Source organism: Haliaeetus albicilla, chromosome 12, assembly GCF_947461875.1.
Source record: "Haliaeetus albicilla chromosome 12, bHalAlb1.1, whole genome shotgun sequence".
Lineage (NCBI taxonomy): Eukaryota > Metazoa > Chordata > Aves > Accipitriformes > Accipitridae > Haliaeetus > Haliaeetus albicilla.
This window is the reverse complement of record NC_091494.1, coordinates 16,981,323-16,999,433: the sequence shown is the minus strand read 5'-3', so window position 1 is coordinate 16,999,433 and position 18,111 is coordinate 16,981,323. Positions and strand designations below refer to the sequence as shown.

The 18,111-nt window shown below is 37.3% G+C and overlaps 1 pseudogene; it reads left to right on the top strand.

The window, feature by feature from the left end:
- Positions 1–5,776: 5,776 nt before the first annotated feature.
- LOC104320860 (NAD(P) transhydrogenase, mitochondrial-like) lies at positions 5,777–16,465 on the top strand (annotated as a pseudogene).
- Positions 16,466–18,111: the final 1,646 nt, after the last annotated feature.

Sequence of the window (18,111 nt, the reverse complement as noted above, 5' to 3'; positions counted from 1 at the left end):
TGCTTCATGGTGCTGAAGAATTTTTTTTAATTTTTTTTTTCCCATTTGGGGAACAGTTACAGTAGTGAGCTTTGAAATGTATAAAAGTTTAGACTGAGAATACAGGTGTTTCAATGACCAGTTTACCAGAGGGGGGGAGTATGAGTCTGAACTTATCTGCTTCACAGGCTTGCCCTCAAGATAGACTGCCAATTTTCAGAAAAATCTTATGGAGATTTAGATCCTGTTGCCTCGAGGGCTGCCAGAACTTTTACTGCTATTGCATTTATAGAGATAATAAAAAGATGACTTTCCCCCATAAGTGGCTATGGGAAGAAATGTGTTAACAGAAATAGCAGCTTTAGAATGCTTTTTATCAATGTGGTCTATACTGCACAAACTTTTAGAATAATATTTCACTTTAAGGTAATAGTCATAGTTGCTTGCATGACACTGAAGCGGTGATTTGAGGATTCAGCCTTTTCAAATTTGATATATAAATGAAAATACCATTTCCAATATAAATTTGAATCTAAATCTTGAAGACCAGATGCCGGTCTGTAGTGCTGTCATAACATCAAAGAATGGAAGTTGATATAGATGACTTATAGAATTGACTACAGCTTGAAGGCTAGTGCTGAAAACCAATTCTTCCTATATTGTGCAACCAGTTTGCAAAGTATTACAGTGTTCTTAAGGATAAAAAAAAAAAAAAAAGCAGGTTTTTTTTGGTTTGACCTTAGAATAATCTAGGATACAAAAATTACTGTGGGTTAAATCTTTTGTTTCTTACATTTGTATAATTCCACTAGCCATATGGGGTAGAACAGGATATAGGTTAAGCATTTCCAGAACCCATTTTTCCTTTTCCTTTGGATTACTTGGATCTTGCATCAGAGGTATTCTGTGCTTATTTCCTTCCTTCCTAGAGTAAATGGGCAGGGATTAGAGGGACATTTTGCTTTACCTGCTACTCATTAACCAAGCACCTGATATGCAAGCGCATTGTGTATAGTAATTGCTGATAGTGATGAATTGCTGTCTGCCTCCCAAAGGACAGGGAAGAGCTGTTAATTTGAGGAGTGTATCTGAAGCATATTTTCTTTCTTTAACAGAGTTGGTTGTGTATCTTCCCAGGATTGTAACAAAAAGCTTCTATTTTCTGTAGCACTTTACATATAAATGTTTCCCTTTTTAATAAAAAAAGTATTTTCTTTTAGCTTATTGGCCTGAAAATATCATGCACACATGTGCAGGATGGAACTGAGATTTTTCCAGTGAACTCGTTATGACGCTTTTCTTTGTAGAATTATAAATACTGGCAGTTATTTCCTTTGTGTCAATTAAAGTTCTTATAGTTGTTCCCAGCTTTGCTCTAATGCCATGTGTATATCTTAAGCAAAATGTGCTCTGTGCTAAATGGCTTTGTTTAGAGTGTTTCTAATAGAAATGTCCCCGCCACATGTATCTGCTTGGTCTGTATAATCTCTTGTAGAATGTTTTCTGGCATTGAACTGAGTGTATGTTTCAGCAAGCATGCTTTAGCTTTTGCATTTCTGCTAGTAATTAATGTATAGCTTGGGGTATCCCTAGTTAACTACAGGGACAACCATGTTTTAATGAGATGTATGCAATCAGGTATTTGATTGTGTGTAATATTTAAGAAAAATGTAATTTGCAGAAAAACTTTTATGAAATGATGTGGGTATGGTAAAATATTTTATTCTCTTTTTTAATTGGTCTATTTTGGGGCTAAATATCAGGTCTACCTGATGTTTGTGAGAATATTCCTGTTGAATTTGACAGAACAGTACTTGGATGAAACTGATTCATCTTTCAAGGCATCTCCATGGTTCTCTATGCATACTACTTTAACAGACAGCATTGGGTTTTGACAGTATTCTGGAGGATCAAGCCATAAAGGTAAATCTAAATAGTTCAGGGAAGCAGTATGTAACCCTTCTATCACTTAAACTCTGTTTTGAAAGCACAGGCAGGATTTGGGTGATAATGTAGTTCTTGAACCAGTGCTCAGCACAGGGGGAGTGTAATGCTTAGAAATCCAGTTTCCCTGAGTCAATGAAAATATTCCACTGCCTGCAAGGGATAGTGAGCTAGGAGAACAATAATCTAGGACTTCATCCTTCTGTGGATCATCATATTTAGTACGGATATGTGTATACAGTCAGGCATATATATATTTATATATTTCTTTTATATATATAAAAGAAAATGTTTACATGCATGGATGTGCTAGGGGGGAAGAGAGATGCTCCTTAGTCTGCTTCACAAAATGACTTCATTTCTTATTAACAAAACATGGTTTATCCAAACACAAGCCAGGAAAAAAAAGTGTCCTTTCCTAATCCTGCAGTTTTGTTATTGGTTTTCCCACCTCATGTGTGAGTGGAATTGAGGTTGTCACCTCATTGTGGTCAGTTCCACACCTTTTTCAGGGTAAACAGCATGCAAACTTGTATAAGCAGCATCTGAGCCAAGGCCCTTTTATAAACCGAACTTTAATTTGTTATTGTTTTGGCATCTATGAATGTGTGTGAGACCATGTGGGCTGGCTGTGGAAGACGCACTATAAAAACTAACAGTGGAATGTTCATCTGGAGATGTTCTGTGTTAGTTATGAAAACTTGGGGCCCAATCCTGCCACCTTCTCTCACGCTAACTATCCCGCTAAGGTCAGCCAGTGATTATAGTTCTTTAAGGATGACTTACGTGCATAAAACTTTACTGGATTTAATATATGGATGGAATTTTCAGACTTCGTAAGGGAATTAGATAAACAGTGTCTGCTGACATCCATTGGATGTTGAAATGCAATCTATGCCTTTGGAATTAAAGAAAAACTAAGATGCAATGAACTAGGTGGGGAAAAGTCTTTGTATTTAGTTGTATCTCTTATTTTATAGGTGTTCATGATAAGGACCTGTTTGGGGGAGTTACCAAAGAAATGTAAAGCTGAGAAGTGGGTTGCAGACTCTCCTACCGGCATCTAGTCCTTGGTAAAACAAGGATTAAAAGTGCAAGTGGAACATAAAGCTGACAAAGAAGCAAAGTTCTTTGCTGAGCAATCCAGACAAGCTGGAGCAGTAATTAATGTTGCAAAAACTATATATTGTTCATATATTGTTTCAAAGGTAAGTTTGTAATTTGATGTGTATAATGTAACCATATTTATTCTGAAGACCCAAAGTTTCTTTTCGTATTTGTACCACCAAATTAGTTGAATTACCTGTAGTGTGAAATCATTCAGCAAGTAGATGTAGCTTCATATATTTGCAGTGAAGAAATGGATATTTTGTATGCCAGTGCTTTAGACTTGTATTAAATTTCTTTTGCATTAGAGATCTTGTTTTATGTCCCAGACAACTTTATTAGTGATCTCCTAGCTTGTATAACCTTTAGCCAGATAAGTCACCTGCCTGACTGGTGGAATTCTGGTCACTTAATGCAAATTACTTTAGTCTACTTCTGTTTGCTATTGCTGGTCCTAGAGCCTCAATCCTGTGCCAGGAACTGTTACATCTGTACTTAGTATAGGGACATACTGAGAGCATAGTAGAGGGTAGCACAAGGGAAAAGAATCCATATGATTTAAAGCAGAATCTTAAATTAGACTTAATACCAGCTTAAATTATTAGGATGTTTAATTAAACAAGCATGATATGGTTTTTTTGTCCATGCTTAAATGAGGATCTAGGAGTGCATGAAGCAATTTTGCTCAAGAAAAATGCAACACTTGCCAGCCTTATCTATCCAGCTCAGAACCCAGTCTTCCTGACAAACTTACTGAATGCAAAGCTACAGTTCTAGCAGTGGACTAAGTTGCTCAAGGATCTGATGCCCTTGGCATGATGGCCAGCATCTGCAGAGTACTACCAGACAATAACACTAGTGCCAGATCATACTGGATTATTGTTTGACCTGCTGCAGGCTTTACCACACAGGTAGAATTATCTTAGAAGGACGACTAGAGCAATGCTGGCAGTTTCTAGAACCTGCTTTCCAGATGGACACTGGGAGAGGAGGAGCCAGCCGAAATATTGTCTACATGAGGCAAAAACAGAGCTAGCAAAGGATGGTTTTCCTCACCATTCAGGGCACCCAGTGCAACCCAAAGGAAGGAATGAAAAAAGAACTGAATTAACTTAGTCTGTGTCAGCTAAATGTGATTGTCAGTTTAGAAACTAGAGCAATTTGAGCTTTAGGAATACTCCCCCTGTGTTCTGGCTTCTGCTTTACACAAGCAGTCCTAACGAAATGCTTTTGACTGCTTTACCAAAAGGTTGAATTTTTTCTTAGGGCTCAGTATTATGGAGGGGGGGGGGTGTGTTTGCTGCTTAAGCGTCACTCTTTCTTTTTGTAAATTACACTATACAGGCTCTTTCTAAGAATGATAGCTATTAAAGGTATAAAACAAAACTGATTTTAGTAAATCCATTGAGGCATATGGTAAGAAATTCCATTGACAGCATGATAAATGTGTCTTGTATTTGGCATAGCTTTAACATACCACTTCTTATTATTTTTCCATGATAATCTCATGTGAGTAAGAGTGTAATATAAGATTGTTTGCAAAGGAAAGTGTGAACTGATCACAACATGCAAACAGTATTGTCTTCAGCTTGGAGTAGAACCTGTAATACTGTCTTTGAAGTTGCTGTGTTTATTTTGAGGCCTGGCCCTGGGGGACAGTATGAACTGGGTAAAAGAATCTGTTGCCCTTCCTAAACCTGCAGCCTCTGACAACTAAAAGTGCAACATTCTCCCTGCTAGTTTTGAACTCTGGCTCCTCATGTAGTATCACATTGCATTAGTGGCCAAAGAGTCAAGACCAGCCGTCATTCAGTATAAGACACATTTTGAAACAATTCTGATTTGGAACTGATTTCAAAGCCATTTAGATTTCTAGAAGGAGTTCATTTAAAAAAAAACCCCAAAACTAACCACAAACAACTAGTTTAAATACTGAACCAATTTTTTATGTACATAGGCTACATATTGAAATGGTTTAAAATTTGAACCAGTTCATCTCAAACAGAATCAATTTGGTAAAGATATCAAACATGTAAGTGCTTCATTGAACAAGGCATTTTCCCTGCCACTTGCTGCCTTGCCACTGATGTTTTATTCAGAAATCAGTTTTTCATACCACTGCGTATGATATCATGGCATTCCATTGTGGAGGTGCAGAGTGAATGTAGTCCTCTGTTTTTCACATCATGCATACCGTGCTATAGCAAAGTAATTTTATGCATTTCTTTTCTGCTCTGTGTATATCCAAAAAAGTAAAGTGCTCTTTTATAGCAAAAAGGTGGTTTGGACCCATCCCTGGGCCACTCCTGCTTAGCTGTTAATATCCTATATGCAAAAGAGAATCAACTCTTTCCTGGGATTTTTATTTCCGCAAAACTTGTCCAGGAGTCAGATATCTAAGTGTCTTGAGAATCAGTAAAAATAAGCTTAAATTTTAGTAGTAAATTGTACAAAATCTGTATTTTTATGCAAGATTTTCTTCAAATCTTGACTAATTTTAAGAATAAGGTACAGCTAGCCTGACATACTCAGAGGCTAATGCCTTTATCATAGTATGTCTAACAAAACCGGAATGGGACATGTAGGGGGTTAGGCTGAATCAAACCATTAATTTTCTTTCTTTGAATCAGAACAACAATTCAAACCAAGATCTCATGTTGCTTTATAGGAGACCCATTTAGCAAAAAAACTTGGCACTTACTGCAGTCTGCAGAGCAACAATTTGTCCTCCCTTCTCCCGACTAGAATGAACACTAAGCTTCTTGAAGGGAGAGTAATGGTTCACTCCGATACCCGCATTCTCATGCTGTCACTCCTTGGAGTGCCCTGTAAGTGCTTGTGGTCATGTCAGCTTTCACACAAACCTTGCCTCAATTCCATTCTAACTCTGTGTCATCATGTGCATGATTTTGCTCTGTGCCATGTTGTTGCGTTAAAGGGTGAAGAAGTTTGGCAGAAAATACCCCCCCTTGCATTCCAGCTTATCCTCAGATGTTAGAGGGGCTGGGGGCAGCTAGGTTTAATTTCTGAGTGATGTCCAATCCACAGAATAAGATTCAGTAATGGTTACTAAAGAAGGAAGAGAACTAAAAACTCATATATGCTGGTATTTGGAGAGCTTTGATGTGGTGTTGACACTCCCTGGTGTTTTCAAACCAGACTGTTGTAGTCAGACTAAACTGAAGCATATTATACAAGCCAGAAATTGTCGTTTCACTTTCTGTCCATATTTGAGAATGAAAAAAGTGAGATGAGGTAAGTTGGTGAGCAGTAAGGTGTATTGATGAAAACAAGCTGGGAGTTAGCTGACAGCAAGTGGGGATCATCAATTTTTTTTTCCTACAGAGAAAAGCGATGTTAGTTCAGTGCCATCAGGAGTAACAGTATTGGAGAGCTAGAAAGCTCCTTTAACTGTATCATATCTGGGCTGAAGAACAAAGTAAAACTTCTAGAGAACTAATAGATGTCTGATTCTTCTCTATGCAACCAATAACCTAAATGACAAGCTTTCTTGTGATGAATATATATAACCTTCCCACATCTCTAAGGTCACAGAACAAGACCTTGTCTTGTACCGGGGCGGGGTGGGGGGGGAAGGTCTGCTTTTCTTTCCAATTTGGTGCTGTTTTTCATCTGACTTCAGTAAGGTTTGAATGGAATCAGATATGAAGAAAGACCTTCATCCACAGTGTAACAGTTTAGTTCAGTAGATTTGCTCTTTCGTTTGTATCTCTAAGGAAATTATGACTATGACCTCACATTTCAAATTGCCTTTAATAGGAAACATTTCCTACTTTTCCAAAGCCAAATTATGTTTATGATGGGGATTGTGTGGTGTTTGCAGTTGAAGGAGACTGGACCTCATGACCTAGATTGGGCCCTTCAGTTGCTTCTTCTTATCTTATTCCTGGTATCCTCCTCTTTTGTTGCAGAAGGAGATGAAGCTAAACAAATGACTTTTCAGGTAGTCAGCCACAGTGAAGTTAAAGGGAGGAAAAAATTACAAGCCATGATAATGTCAGCAGTCAATATTGTTTCTCTTTACAGAACCATAAACAAAATCATGAAACTAGTCTCTAAAAGGTCTTGATGACAGCTCTGGTAAATTTAAGCAATCTGGCTACAAAGATGAATGGTATTTTCCTGTTGCACATTCTCTCTCTCTCAAGCTATTTAAATCTAATTAACCTAGTGTCAAACTCTCTGATTTCCCTTCAATGTTCTAACACACGGCCCTAAACAATGTTGGTTTTTTATACCAACTTCTCTTAAAGTATTTGTTTTTAACACTTATCCTTTTATTTGCCTGTATAGCAAAATAGATCATTACCTCAGGATTGTATGGCTATGACACTGAAGCAGATGGTACCCACAGAAGAAAAACAGTTTTTCAACTAATACAGAAAGCATGTGTATACAATGACTGTCTTGCCTTGGCTCAACTTGGATATTAGCAATTCTCATTTTTGCTAGTCTTTAATTTCCTTCCACTGTGTGAAATTTCACATCAGTGAAGCCAGTAGAAATTTGTCTGTTCAGGAGGGAAAAATTCTCACTCACGATTAGCTACAAAATACTAACTTTGGAGAGTTGTATAGGAATTCCCAGAATGGCTGCCTATCTTACCCTGCAGTACTGACAATGGACCAACTTCTCTGCCATCTGTATCCAAGGAATTGGAAGAGTTGCACTGGATGTACCCTGCTTCAGCATTTAGAGCAGTGATGTTAGATAGGTTTTATATCTGTTACCCTTTTAGGATAAAGAGAATTTTACTCCCATGTCCAGGTTAGTTTTATTTTAAGCTTTGAAAGGAGAAAAAGATTTTAAGAAAACTATAAAGATGAAAAAAGAGTTTTCCAATTGTCCAATTTTGCTAAGCAAAATCTTGAAGTTGCTTGGCCTTTTGACCAAATACTATAAAGCACTGAGAAACCCATAGTTAACTGGCCTGAAAATCTTTCTTTAACAAAACAAGCCCAAAACAACAGCAACCCCCCTTCAAATTACTGCATACCTGCAGTACTTTTGAAGAAACCAGTAATTCTTTCCTTAATTCCTCAATAAGTAAAAAAGAAAAACAAACCACCCACCAAAACCCCCACAAGTTTTAGATGTTGCTAACAAAAAAGCCTGGTGTAACAAAGTTATATTCTGGTGTGGTCCATATAGCTGCAAATTGTTGACACAAGACAGCATTTTAGTGAATAATTTTTGGGCCACCTCCTGTTCTCTGAACAAAGAATAATAAATTCAAAAGACTTTTGAGCAATAGCTTATTGGGAGGGATAAGTTGTACAGGAATGCTTAAGCAGCATGTAACTATGAATGCAGCTGATGTTTCAAACATACTTCCTTTTGAAGGTAACTGAAAGGCTTGCCCTATTTTCCAGTTCACGTAAAGTTTATATAATCATCAACTCGTTACTTTAGCAAGGGAATCTGTGCTGTAAATTCCTGGAATAGCTATGAGCAGCCTTGTGCACTGTCCACATTCTGTGCAAGTGGGATGACAGTCAAATATAGGCATGTCAGCTGATCCACAGAATTAAAAATAAATAATTCAAGCATTGTAGTTGCAAGAAGCACTTTATGCTATGAGTCACCACCTTTGGTATGCATTCTTTTCCCAGCATTTGTTTTCCAACAAACTTTTAATTTTCAAGCCACTGGTATAAATTGGAATGACATTTGAATGTATTGTTTCAAAATTTATTGCTTTAAGATGTCCATTATGCTATTGTTTTTATGAGGCTTCTATTAATTATCTAATTGATTTGGTTTATGTATTTGTCTCAAGAGGTTTTGGCTCTGCTTCTGTAATTTGTGTACTGACATATGAATTCTAGGGAGTGTGATATGTCACAGCGTATTTTTGGCATGGATACTTGAATGTTTTCTCATCTGAGGGTGTCACTACCTATCTACAATGTTACCTGTTTACATGGTATAGGTACGTATCATAAGTGCTGGTATCTAATAATATTGGCAGGGATTTTACTGGTCAGATAATGGCAGCAGGACAAGTTTCTCCTGTGAAGGTACAGTTGCTACAACTGATATTTAGAGAGTAAAATTTTGTACTGGAAAGCTGGACTACTAGTGTAACAGGGCAGTTCAGCTCTCTCGCATACCTTTCTAAGAGATAACTAATAGTGTTTGATTCCTTGTGATTTTATTTGGGTTTGCTGGACTGTACTGGCTTTAGACATTTGAGCCATCCTGTAAAAGTTGATTTGGCTGTATTTGAGAACTTCTGAATGCAGAATTTTCTTCATCAGAACCTTTTAAGACTTCCCCAAGGGGTCAGGATTGGATTGTTCACAGGATGGTCCCCCAAAGGATGTTGTATTAGATCTGCTTCTGCCTGGCAGGACACCAGCATCAAGGACTCCTGTCTTCTCACCTGCCTTAATGCAGTGCAGCCAAGGGCAATTGAACTTTGTGGGTGAATGTATTATGTATGTTTTAGTTCTGCCTTGGGTTTTTATTTTATTTTTGGCAAATGCTTGATTGATTGCAATTATTTTAAGTGTAAAAAAGACACTAAATCACATCATACCTCAGAAGGACACTCACTATTTTTTAAGGATCTTAAAACAGTCTATTTTTTCATTCTGAGACTGAACTCTGCCTTCTGATACCCATATCAGCATACCTGTCAGAATTAATATCTGAGAAAAGCTATAGTAAAGGAAAATATTTGTATAGCTGGACAAATAGGGTTAGCATCCTTTGTTACCAAAGTTTGAGTTAAGGTCTATGTCCTGTGGGACTGAAAAAAATGGTTCTAGTCATGTTTTGTTTAACTTAATTTTTTAAAACTTATTTCTATGTTATTTTCTACATATGGCACCTTTTGTACAGACGACCACCTGCTCTTATAGCCCAAACCAGCTGTTTAACTATGTTGCATTGCTGAGATATTTTTTTTTTTGCTTCCGTGAAGTTCTTACAGTTTTTAGCCTTTGACGCTCTTTAAAGTTCAAGTGCTTTTGAAGATAAGGCATATTGCAGACACAGCATGTGATGGAATAAGTGAACATAGAATGCACTTTACTATCTGTTTGATCTCCCTAGATGCTGATAATTGGTGGTGGCGTTGCTGGGCTGGCTGCAGCAGGAGCTGCCAAAGCAATAGGAGTTACTGTCAGGGGATTTGATACCAGCAAGAGTAAGAAAATATGGCTTAGAATCTAGAACACTGCTTAACACTTTATAAAATATTCTGGTCAAAGTTCTGCTCTGCTTTGCACCAAAGGATGTCCTTCAAAAACATCTGCCATGTTTCTGTGTCACAGGAAAAAGAGTCAACTTGCAGAATTTTTACCTAATTTATTGCTAATTAACACAAACTTAAAATTATTGATTTAAGTATTCAGAAAAAGAGAACGTAATTAAAAAAACCCCAACCACTCAAATATGCTTTTTCCCTACTTCCTAGGCCCAACTTAAGCCAAACATCATCTTTCTCCCTGCTTCCTAGTCTCAGCTTTCCTTGTTTTCCTTGCATGTTACACTCAGTCCATCCCAATTCCTTCAAGAGTGGGGTTGTGTGCAACTGTTTCTGATCCACCCCTCATGGCTGCCCCTATCCCAGCGTGGGTCATCCCTGGGCTGCTGTCCCTCAGATATGCCATTCCCTTTGGTATGGAATGCCAGCTTCCAAGAATGTCTCACCAGGTGCCTGTCTCCTCTGCATTCCATGTCTCTCTATGTATCTCTTCACATCTCTTACCCTTGTAGCTAGTGCTCACACATGTGTGAGCAGGGGTGCTATGTGCTGCTCTGGCAGCTTTTGGTGTGTGAGAGGGTGTTTACATGGGTTTCAGAGCTAGATGCAACCAGATGGCACGGGGCGGCTCATGGCTGCCTTCTGTTCAGGTCATCTCTGCAGCCCCTGCCACCTAACCTTGCAATTTATGCCCACTACAGTGCTCACACATGAACTGATTAGGCACTCATGCATGTACTAATCGGGTGTTCATGGGTAAATTAATTGTGTGTTCATGTGTTAACACTGCAATTTGTCCAGGATGTTGGTGGTGGTCTTTGCCACAAGGGCACATTGCTGGTTCATGGTCAATGTGGTGTGCACAAAGACGCCAGGTCTTTTTCTACAAAGCTGCTTTCCACTTATTGCTCCTAAGCCTGTACTGGTACCTGCTGTTCCCCAGCTGCAGCTAAGGAAATACGGGTAAGCAGATTTCTACCTAGCATTCTGCTATAGATCTTGTATTCCTGTCAGTCAAATTGCTTCATGTTCAAACTTTCAAAAACTGGTAAACAAATCATAATAATTTTGGATAGAAAACCCTGTTATGTGATTCAGTCCATTTCTCTGTCAATGTAATCCATTAACTACAGTCCCTTTTTATTTGACTAATCAAGTCTGTGTCCCAAGCAATTGAACTTTTCTGGTTCCTCTCACATCCTTTGGGAATCTCTTTACTTGTAGTCAGGAAATGCCTTTTTTTTTCTCCTTTTTATTCAGACAGTTATGTAGATGTGATTGGGCTCCAATTCCCATATCGAAGTCTAGGGACTGTTCACCTGGAGCCCATCAAAATAAAATGGGAATCTGCACAAGAACAGCTGTTCCTCTGCATGTACAAGACAGAGTTGGAACCTTGGTGTTGTAGCAGCAAGTAGTACTGCAATCCTAAACATACTTTGTTAATGAATATAATACAATTATGGAATAACTACTGCAGTACCTACAGCAAAAAATGAAAGTGCCACAAAAATCCTTCAGTAATCCATATAGATTATAATGTACTTTAATGCACAACAGAGAAAATATGCCATTTAATTGCTTCAGAACTTATTGTAAGTGGTTTATCCAAGGGAACAGCAACTCTCATTACTTAAGAAAGCAGATAGGTTTTTCCAATGAAGTTATTAAATTGTATGCTTAGACATGTGTTAGGGACAGTATCTTTGAGCGGTGACAACTTAGCAAAAGCAGCCTTTTTTTAGTTTGGACAAACTAACTTCAGTTTTTCTTTAGTAAAATAACCACCCAGGTAAGTATTTTCACATGTATGAAACTAATTTTAGTAATCAGTTTATTTTTGAAATTTTTGTTTGAAATAAAAAGTTTAGAAGCTGCTGAGATAAAGCTGATGAATAAGTTGGCACAGCCTGATTTACCTAGTGCTTCTGACTCTTGTCCCTTTTTTTAACAGATCTAGTTATGATGGGAGAGTCTGTTAACTACTATTGTCTTGCTTCTGTTAACATTGCAATGATTGTTTTTATAAAAACAGAAAAAATACTGTTGTGGTTTAACCCCAGCCAATCACTAAGCACCCCGCAGTGGGATGGGGGAGAAAATCAGGAAAAGAAATAAAACTCGTGGGTTGAGATAAGAACGGTTTAATAGAACACAAAAGAAGAAACTAATAATGATAATGCTAATAAAGTGACAACAGTAATAATAAAAGGATTGGAATATACAAATGATGCGCAGTGCAATTGCTCACCACCCACAGATCGATGCCCAGTTAGTCCCTGAGCGGTGATCCCCCCAGCCCCACTCCCCCCAGTTTCTATACCAGATGTGATGTCACATGGTATGGAATACCACTTTGGGTCAGCTGCCCTGGCTCTGTCCTGTGCCAACTTCTTGTGCCCCTCCAGTCTCCTTGCTGGCTGGGCATGAGAAACTGAAAAATCCTTGACTTGGTCTAAACACTACTTAGCAACAAATGAAAACACCAGTGTTATCAACATTCTTCTCATACCTAGCTCAAAAACATAGCACTATACCAGCTACTAGGAAGACAATTAACTCTATCCCAGCTGAAGCCAGGACAAATGTAATCATGTATCTGTTGTCTCCATATCTGTGCTTTGGCCTCCAGCACTGGAAGAGATTAAATTCCTTGGCACAGAACCTCTAGAAGGAGATAACTGCTGAAACAGGAAAGGGTGTTGGTGGCTGTGCAAAAGAAATGTCCCAAGAATATATTGAAGCAAACCTGGTGGTATTTGCCAAACAGTGTAAAGAAGTGATATTGATATTAGTACAGCTCTTATTCCAGGTAAGACACTGCTTATAACTACTGGAGAGCCTAAACACATGTCCCTATTAGTATAACATGCTTAGTGAAATATGCACGTATCTAGATATGTACTAAAAACTATTAATGAGTAAAGGCTTCAGGATTAGGTTTTATTTCATTTTTATTCAATGGTTTAGAGTATTTCCTTCTCTCTGCTAATGATTACCCAGTAATTTTCAATTCAGACTCAATGCGATTAATATTTTATACTTACTTCTGAAAGCACCTATGTGTATTACATATTTCTCCATTCACCCTCTTTACTTCTAGTAAGAATTAATAAACTTGTTTGGTTTGCTTTCTTAAACATGGATTTGGGGAAGAAAGCTCCAATTCTAATCACTAAGAGTATGATGGATTCAATGAAAGAATGATCAGTGATTGTGGAGCTGAGGCTGGAGGTAAAGTAGAAATGACTCATCCTGCAGAACCTTACATTTTTAAGGTGTGTAGATTATACAGCAGCATTTAGAAATAACTGATGTGCAGAGAAAATACAAAAATACAAATCTGTATTGCTCTAACAAATGAAAAAGTAATAGATGTTATAGTAATAAAGACTGTCTTTCCTTGAAGCCACTGCAAGTCTGTCATGGAATTCTTACCAATGTGTTATGGGGTAATAAAGCAGAGTCTTTCATAAGTAATGAAACCACAAATTGGAATATTATCCAGACACCATTCCATCTTTGAATGTTTTATGTGTTGTGACTTTTATAAGCATGGTAACATCATTTTTAAAACAATGATATCTATAAATGCTCTTAAATTCATCCCTAGAGCTTAATTAACAAGAATTGAGTGTGCAATTCCAAATATAGAAAAAGAGAAAAATAAATTTAGAGATTTGTTTAATTTCAATATTAAGTGTTCTGTGTTACTGTTTTACAATATGAATGGTAGATTTTTTAACAGATTACCATTAAGAGGATTACCATTTTTAGATGAAGACTAAGTTCAGGTGTGAGCTGGAAAAGTCATGCACTGTGTAACGGTAAGATCATATAAAGGTGCAATTTTTTTGTCTGCCACCAGAGCATATGTTACAGTATTGTCTAAACAGTTCAAGTTTTACCAGGCTTTTTGTTGTTGTTGTTGTTGTGAGTTTGGGTGGTTTGGTTGGGGGCGTTTTTTGGGTTTGGGGTTTTTGTTTGTTTGTTTGTTTGGTTGGTTTTTTTGGAACAGTGCAGTTCTAAGTGGTGATATGCCTAAGAAGATGGGAGACCATTTTCAAAATGTGTAAAGATGTAATCAATCTTAAACTTTTTCTTTCCTTATCTCTTCAGGGATCGTACTTCCAACTTATTTCTTTAGTTACAAGGATATTATTCTTTTTGAATGGAAGTCTATTTTTGTGTAATGATCTGGTTCTGGCAGTTAAATCTCAATGAAAGATGTAAAACTGATGATATCAAGTGTTTGTAAACTTGCTGGCCTACACTGATATTCTTCTAGGAGGGCCTACCTCTGTCTCTTGATTTTTGCATCTCCAGTTATGTGCTAAATTGGTTGTCCAAATTATTTTAAATTTGTAATGTTGGAGCCTGATTAAAGACAGAGTTAGGAATTATGTAAACTTCACTATGTTTACCAGAGCTGAGAGGAAATCTGCTCCATCACCTTCTCTTAATGGGAAAAGTCCAGTTATGCCTTTTTACTGGGGGGAAGAAATATTTTTATTGATTTTCTGTTGAAAACTGGAATTGAAATACTTAGATTTTATGTAGATCTTGCAAATTTTAATATTCCCCTTATTGAACCATTTCCAAATATTTTATTCTGGGTCAGGTTGTATGTGCCTGAACTGATCTAGTGTCATGTATAATGAACAGTGGATATTGGTTGCCTCTCCTCCCCATGTGTGCTACCTAGACTGAATGTCCCATGTTGCACTATGTTTGTGTTGGTGTAGCAGTGGGCTTTAGGCACACAGAAGGCCTGCATATGTGTTGTGAGGCTCAAAGGTTTGTTCAATGTATTAATTTAAATACTCAGCTTACACAGTGAAAAACTTACCCAAATTGTGAGAGTCCTGTAGTGCGAAAACACTTCAAGTACTGTTGTGGTGAGAAAAATCCTCTATGCACCTGCTATTCTCTACCTTACTCTCTTCACTGATAACTATAATGCTGCATTTTTCCTCCTCTTTCTAGTACTGTCATTTGTCTTCCTTTGTAAAGACCCATTATTTGAAGCCATTAAAAATGGTGTCATTTTAGCGTGTGGGAATTTACCTGAGGAGGACAAGTGTCTCATCAGTAACCAACTTGGGAAGTGAGCTATAAAGCAATAGCAGAATACTTGCAGCCTTCACTGTCCTCCAGGTAGTAGATACATGAATTGGCCTGTTCTGGAAAGCTAGGTAAAAAGAACAGTCCAGCTAAAAGTATTTAATTTTTACCTTGTATTGACTACCTCTGTAGCTGCCATACTTGACTATCATGTCATGACTTATTCCAGGCTGTGTACTGAAGCCAACATGTGTGGCTGCATATGGGATGAACTGGCAACTGCAATGTCCAGATGGCTATCCTGGAATGATGCAATGAAAGAAAGAAACAATAATTTAGAGTACAGTGTTCAAGATCAGAATTCAATATAAGTTGTTTTCAGAGCATGGCATTAGAATTCTTTTGTGTTTTTTGATGTTCTGCATTCATAACAACATGAAGGGATGTTAAAGAAACATGATCTTAACCCAGATGTACTTGCAAAGAATTTAAGTTTTGAAGGTATCTCTATCTTCTTCCTTAGGATTGACTGGAGTGCAATTAATCTGTGAAACACATTGTGCAATGTGATTCTTATCAGACAATCATGAGGTGTTTTCGAATTTGAAGAAGTAGTTGACTTCTTATTCTCAAAAATAAGCACCATATGGTTTTGTAACCAGTTCCCTGACTGGCCTCCCAGCTCATTTAGTCTCTGGCTTCCTGACAAAATTGCTGACTTTCTTTGGTCATGCATCAGAGTAAGCTATTAGTTTTAAACAGAATCCTTAACTTGTAAAAGAAAGCTTTGGTAACTCATGTCTGCAGTAATATGCAAATTTGATTTGCTAGCATGTATAAAACAGGCATCAGAACTGTGGAGAACATGTGAAAAGTTTCCAATACATGAAAGCTTTGACAAGTATTTATTTTCCTTTCTCATCAGGGTGTGGTGAACACTGGTTACAAGGACTTGCCAAGTAGAATGGCTACTCAAGCCAGTAGCCTTTATTCCAATAACATCTTGAAATTATTAAAGCTGTTTCTCCTGAGAAAGAATATTTTCACTTTGAACAAAAGGACGATTTAGATTATGGGGCTATTGATCATGTCATTAGAGGAATTTTGGTAATGAAGGTGAATTTCAACACCACTTAAATGTTTTTGATAAAAACATATAAAATGTGTTGTATGGAAGAAGTGATTTTTGTTAGTGAGTTTAGTCATTCCAGGGAAACATTATCATTCAATGTCTACATGATAATGTGGTAAAGGGAACTTCTTGCATGTTTCAAGCACTGAAATATAGGGCAAAAAGAGATTTATAAAAATTTTGATACTATAAAATCAGTTTTTAAAGAATGTGTTACTGAGAATCAGCCCATCTCCTGAGCTACTGAACTGTGCTTTAAGCAATATGACTTCAAGTGCCAGATAGTTTATGGACTCAAATCAGTATGTGTTGAACAAAGGTGCTGACAAGTAGGAATAGGTGAGCTGTGTGTGATACTCAGAAGGACTTCAAGTAGTGCAAGTACTTCAAAGGCCAAATGGTTTGATGACACTTACTACGTCTTTGTGCCAAGGTCAGGAGAGGTACAGCATTGTTGCTTATAAAGATACAGTGGTTTTCTATTGAAACAAGCAGGGGTTTAGCCTCACAATATGAAACGTATTTCAACCCTGATATGACATCATTAGGCTATATCCTGCATAGTCCCTGTTGTAATAGCAGTAGCCCTCATACCTTCCTACATCATTTGGCCCCTTATCCTGGGAGAAGAAAAGGAACTAGATATAGAGTTAAATCTGGAGGCAGCCTTAAGATCTGTGAAAACTGATACTACTTGTATGTTGGCTGCAACTTTCTGTATGCAAGATGTTTCTTGAGAGACTGATTCTTTTTCAGTTTATTTTGGATGTAGTAAAGAGGGAGGCTTAATTTCTGTAGTCATGGTGAGTGGAAGATTGACAGGAATGCATATTTGCCTGCAGGTAGCATTAAACTGAAGTACAGTCATGCTAAAAATTTAAATATTGGCAGACTGGAACTAGTGTTTGGCTAAGAAAGTGTTTGTAAAGAGAAGCATATTCATGTTCAGATTTTAAGGAATGTAGTCTAGGATTTAGGTAGGGTTTTTTGTTTAATGTTTGTTTTTTGGACTTTTATGTGTGTGTGTTTGAGTTTTTGGTGTGGTGGGTTTTTTTTCCCTCCAATGTCAAGTGTATTACATCTGAAATATATCAGGCCAAATTTGGTGCAGTAACAACACAAAGATGGTTTTTACAACTGACCAAATTCAATGGTCGGTGCTATTTTACAGAACAACGGTTACTGTAATCAGTATAAGGTAAAGGCCGAATCCCATTCTATTTACTCATGTGAGTAATTCCGCTAATTTAAGAAGGAAAAATGCGTAACCATGACAGAACTTTGCCTGAAGGGTCAGTCCATAATATAATAGCAGGCAAGATAAAATAGCAATCCATCACAAAGATTATTTTTTTTTTCCAGCAACAGGAAGGTGAAAAGTGTTATTTCCATAACCAAGATCAGCACCCCTTTCTATTTAAAAAAAAAAAAAAAAAAAAAAAGCACAAGAACAGGAAGAGCCATATTCTTACAATCTAGGAAAATGATAACCACAGCTGGAATTTATATAAAAGCTGCAAGGGAATTAATTTATCTATATTTCTTGTTGCCAGTTTGGCATTTAAATGATGAGCAATGCTAGGAATAATTATGTAAAAATAAAATGAGCTCCTGAAAGGTAGTGTGGATTAACATTGTAAAGCAGCAGGCA